Raw genomic sequence first — 6,215 nt, forward strand, 5'->3', positions numbered from 1 at the left:
TTATGAATCACTCAGTCATAAATTTTATGAGTTATCCAGCTGTGTAAATTAATGTAACTTATACTAAGCAAATAGGCTATTTTAATTTAAATTGGCAGAAATTGGGCATTTTGTCACTAGCAGTCGGTTTGAAGACATGATTAAACCTACATGGATACGCCAGTTTAACGGGAATAATCTTGTACTGCAGCACCGATGGGATGATTTTCAAACAGAAATTAACTGAAAAATTGATAATTGATCAATTGCAGCATGTTGCTGGTTTTGTATCAGGACTTTGATTCTTCTTGTTTCCCACAAACATGACTTTCAGACAATGACAATTTGATGTTGGCAGATTTTTAGGCCTGAAATTAATTTCTTTATTGTCCTCCACTTGTCCACTTTTTTTTAAAGTGCACACTGCTGTGCATGATGTCTTGTTCGGGCAGAACAGGAGTGAAAAAGAAATTTAAATTCCAAAGTAAAACATTGAAAAACCCTCATAAAGCCTGGAGAACTATACTGGCCATCTGTTAGAAAAGATTTAAGAGATGATTGATGGCTTAGCACTTTATCTGACTGCAAATAATCTCCCAGTTGCCTACTGATATATTGTTTAGTCTCCTACAAACATTCTGCATCCAATTATAGAAACTTACTGTGGCAGGCCAGAGAAAAAAGGCAGAGCAGAGTCAAAACAGTCTTCATGGCAACTGGATGATGGGACACTGTCTTCTAGAGTCCAGAGATGAAGTGGATGAGTGAGATGTTTGGGAATCGGGGACCATGGTGGCGAATAAGGAGGGGGTTTAACATTGGGAAGATTGGGAAGATGTTTAAAGGATTAAGCATCTTATCTCTGTAATCTCCATGCTGCACAGGCAGCACCCTGCACTAATGGACTTAACAGGACGAGTAGTAACACTTTATTTGAAGGGGGGTGAATAAGACCGTCATGACACTTTCATAAACATGACACAACATCTGTCATGAACATGAATAAGCCTTCATGAATATTTATGACTCTTGTCATAAAGCGTCATTCGGTCAATTATGACACTTTTAATACAAAGTTGACATTATTCAAAATGTTTTTGTTATGACAACTTGACATTAACCAATAAATCATTACTGTTTAAACTTTACCTTTAATAACATAAAGTTACCAAATTTTTTAAGTGCAATCAGTAATACTTTTATAACAAATTTGCAGTGGGGCAAAAAAGTATTTAGTCAGCCACCAATTGTGCATGTTCTCCCACTTAAAAAGATGAGAGGCCTGTAATTTTCATCATAGATGTACCTCAACTATGAGAAACAAAAGGAGAAAAAAAAAATCCAGAAAATCACATTTTCTGATTTTTAAAGAATTTATTTGCAAAATATGGTGGAAAATAAGTATTTGGTCAATAACAAAAGTTCATCTCAATACTTTGCAATATATCCTTTGTTGGCAATGACAGAGATCAAACGTTTTCTGTAAGTCTTCACAAGGTTCTCACACACTGTTGGTGGTATTTTGGCCCATTCCTCCATGCAGATCTTCTCTAGAGCTGTGATGTTCTGKGGCTGTCACTGGACAACACGGACTTTCAAYTCCCTCCACAGATTTTCTATGGGGTTGACATCTGGAGACTGGCTAGGCCACTCCAGGACCTTGAAATGCTTCTTACRAAGCCACTCCTTCGTTACCCGGGTGGTGTGTTTGGGATCATCGTCCTGCTGAAAGACCCAGCCACGTTTCACCTTCAATGCCCTTGTTGATGGAAGGAGGYTTTCACTCAAAATGTGACGATACATGGCCCCATTCATTCTTTCCTTTACACGGATTAGTCGTCCTGGTCCCTTGGCAGAAAAACAGCCCTATAGCATGATGTTTCCACCCCCATGCTTCACAGTAGGCATGGTGTTCTTTGGATGCAACTCAGCATTCATTCTCCTCCAAACACGACGAGTAGAGTTCTGACCAAAAAGTTCTACTTTGGTTTCATCTGACCATATGATATTCTCCCAGTCATCTTCTGRATCATCCAAATGCTCTCTAGCAAACTTGAGACGGGCCTTGACATGTACTGGCTTAAGCAGGGGGACACGTCTGGCACTGCAGGTTTGAGTCCCTGGCGGCGTAGTGTGTTACTGATGGTAGCCTTTGTTACTTTGATCCCAGCTCTCTGCAGGTCATTCACTAGGTTCCCCCATATGGTTCTGGATTTTTGCTCACCGTTCTTGTGATCATTTTGACCCCACGGGGTGTGATCTTGCGTGGAGCCCCAGATCGAGGGAGATTATCAGTGGTCTTGTAAGTGTTCCATTTTCTAATAATTGATCCCACAGTTGATTTCTTYACACCAAGCTGTTTACCTATTGCAGATTCAGTATTCCCAGCTAGGTGCAGGTTTATAATTTTGTTTCRGGTGTCCTTTGACAGCTCTCTAGTTTTGGCCATGGTGGAGTTTAGAGTGTGACTGTTTGAGGTTGTGGACAGGTGCGTTTTATACTGATAACGAGTTCAAATAGGTGCCATTAATACAGGTAACAAGTGGAGGACAGAGGAGCCTCTTACAGAAGAAGTTACACGGCTGTGAGAGCCTGAAATCTTGCTTGTTTGTAGGTGACCAAATACTTATTTTCCACCATATAGTGCCAATAAATTCTTTAAAAATCAGAAAATGTGATTTTCTGGATTTTTTTTTCTCCTTTTGTCTCTCATAGTTGAGGTACATCTATGATGAAAATTACAGGCCTCTCTCATCTTTTTAAGTGGGAGAACTTGCACAATTGGTGGCTGACTAAATACTTTTTTGCCCCACTCTATATCAGTAATGATTTCTTGGTTAATGTCAAGTTGTTATAACAAAGACATTTTGAATAATGTCAACTTTGTATTAAAAGTGTCATAATCTACGGAATGACGATTTATGACAACAGTCATAAATATTCATGAAGGGCTGTGGCTGTGTCAAGAGTGACATCGACGAGTGACATCGATGTAAAGCTCAATGTCTCTCAATGAGGCCAGAATTGCCACGGAATGGAATCAAAAATGACAGCCGACGAGCCCCCAAATGTTAAGAGAATAAAATCATTAACACAATATTCTCTTGTGCTCACGGATTCAATGATTCCATGCGTGGAAACAAAAGCCACACAGAGATGACAGCGTCACAATAATCAGCATTTATTCAAGACAGATGCATACTACCACCAGAAAAGCACATCACACAACATCAGAAAATTCAGAGCACAGACAACACATGAATTTACCTGAGAAAAGGAAAAAGACAAAAGATGGAAACAACAAACAGACAGCAAAGACGTCTTTGGAGAATTGCAAGGGCAAATATGATTTGTTACTCTGTGGGGAAAGTTTTATCTTCCTTTCTTTAATTTATTCAAATAAGGCGTATCTTTGCTCATCCAACCAGAACCTGTCTCTGACCCTCTCTCTAAAGCTAATTGCTCCCATTGTCTAAGGAGAGCTTCTCCGAACTCCTGCTGGTTTATGGCTTTCACAGATCAGTGTGAAAAGCTAGAATTTCCTACTGATTGTTTCCCAGACAGACAAAGGGACAGACAAAGGGCACATCAGAGATCTTGGCAAACAATCTGCTTTAACTACAGGTAAAATAAAGGTCTATAGGCCAGAATAAGTTATAAATTTTTAAATTATAATTAGGCTATTTCAATCAAAACATGTTAAGTTTTAAAACTAGCTTATTTTAAATTTTTTTCTTAACAATGTCAGGGGGCGTTTACACGACAATGATCCAACAAAAACTGAATTTTTGTTCCGTTTTTGTTGGATCATTTACATGAAAACGTTCTAATTACAATCTTTGTAATTAGTAACGGTACACATCGAAAACGTGTAATGCTCTCGCTGGCCTAATTGGTGCTAGGTTTCTTGAAACTGAAGAAATTGAAGGCACGTGGATTCGCGTTTCCCCATCAGGTACCGTTCTCCCATAGACTGGGAGAAAACAGGCACTATGTGCGTCTGATTAGGGCGCATGCAGTTGGAAAAAGTTGGATAACTTTGCTGAAACACCTTGTTTGAGCTTTCACGGGCCGTTTCTCAATACTGAAGAACGCCAGTACGTTCTTGAGTTCTTGGACGTACCCGCAAGAACAGTTGAAAGTCCGTTCTTACCGAGTTCACACGGAAGCAGTATGCTAGTTAGGCGTTCTTGATGACATCACACAACACTGAACTGAGTGGTTAGATAAAGCTATAAGGTCTACTTTCTCGCCTAAAAACAAATTTAAATGTGTTTTTGTAGCAATTAATTGTGGTAAAAATGCAATACATTTCTGTACTGACCTCTATTTACCGCTGCTGGTGGCGCATTGCATTGTGGGATACTTTGCTACCTCAAGTCCGCAGAAGGATGCATTGATGCATCCTCGATAAAATAGGCGGAGCAAGAATACATCCGGGTACTTTGAGCGTTCTTGCCTGGATGTGTACTTGGACCGCTGTCGATGACGTTTCACGAGGACGCGAGAACACAAGTACAGACAAGAACGCATATTGAGAAACGGCCACTGTGTCCGTAGCGGGCCCGGCGGGAAGCCGTTTATTGTTTTTACCTTGGAATGGCCAACAGTCTGTTATTCCTATATCAATTTGATACAATAGGGGCTTCAGCACTTCCCATATCCGTGTCCTCTGTCACCTTTTTCAGCAGTTAAAACAGTTTAATCCGTTGTTAAGTCGTAACCTGTTTTTCCGAGCCGCCTTCAAACGCAACATGAACGCGGAGACGCTCGCGCTGGGTTTACACCTGTGCCGCAGCGAAGGAGACCTGCTGCTGCTGCTGCTGCTGCTCTGGTGTGTGTTAGAATCATGGCAGCAAACCAGCAAAACGCAAATAACTTTGCACTGTTTTTTCCCCCAAACTAACCGACTGAGTTGAGTAAAGCTGTTGGATGCAGGTAAAGTTAGCTAAACAATGACTAGCTAATATCAATACACCACCTTAAGCTTCTTAACAAGTAGCCTGTAAGCTATTGATGTTGTTGTCTATGTTCAGCTACGTACTCACCCCCCTTCCCCCCAACAAAAAAAATAAGTCGATGCCCCCCTGTTAAACTGGTCTGGAGCCGGGGCTGGTCCGTAGTTCTCTAGATAAGAGCGCTGAACAAGCAGCCGTGTATTTTGCCACCTGGAAGGTGCGGAGCGATGAAGAGACGCTGAGGGAACGTATCTGATGGGGAAACACGAATTGTAGTAACCCCAGCATTGTGAGTAGTTTCTTCTTCTTCTGTGGATTGTAGGAAGCAGCTATGTTTTGTGTCATACTATGCATGAGCTGGGATTCTCTGGAAGAAAAGATCAGTTTTCTCTGTTTACACAACAACGGACATATGTACGTTTCAGAAACATCGCACTCTGGGACCCGTTTTCAATCTGTGCCGTTGTTAGAGAAAACATTCGGTGGTAAATGTACACTACAAACGCAACAAAACTCTTCCGTTTTCACCCGAAATCGTTGTTGTGTAAACGGGGCCTAAGGCCTAACCCCCTAACCCAGGGGTGGGCAATCCTGGTCCTCGAGGGCCGGTGTCCTGCAACTCTTAGATGTCTCCCTGATCCAACATACTTGAATCCAACAGCTGAGTCACCTCCTAAGTGCAGTCAAGTTATCCAGAGTCCTGCCAACGACCTCTTTATTTGACTCAGGTGTGTTGAAGTTGAGATGGACCTAAAAGTTGCAGGAGACTGGCTCTCGAGGCCTGGAGTTGCCCACCCCTGCCCAAACCCCTAATCCCCCTTCAAATAAAGTGTTACCGGACGAGCTTTAACAGGGCAACACATTTGTAGTTTTAGATTAGAATAATAGAAGTGCTGTTCTCATAACACGTGACTAATGTGTGTGTAGTGAGGCAGTCAATCAACTACTAATAAAAGGTTTCCGTACAATACGTTTTTATAATAGTATATACTATTGGCTAATACACTCATCTTAATGCAACATTTTTGTAAACGAAACGTAAATACAGCTTATACACATATCTTAATGCTATACTCAAAAACTATGTACACTATTCTACGTTTTATCAACCAATGAGAAAACACATGCTTAAGTGTCTTCCAAACATAAAATACTTACAAAGACTAAAGAACTCTGAGAACTTGACTGCACTTCTGTTTTTCTAGGTGAACAGCCAGATACTTTTACAGTTTACCATTTGTAAAGAACCGTCTACAATACTTGTTCGTAGACTGAACA

Source organism: Poecilia reticulata, linkage group LG9 (genome assembly GCF_000633615.1).
Source record: "Poecilia reticulata strain Guanapo linkage group LG9, Guppy_female_1.0+MT, whole genome shotgun sequence".
In the NCBI taxonomy this organism is placed as follows: Eukaryota; Metazoa; Chordata; class Actinopteri; order Cyprinodontiformes; family Poeciliidae; genus Poecilia; species Poecilia reticulata.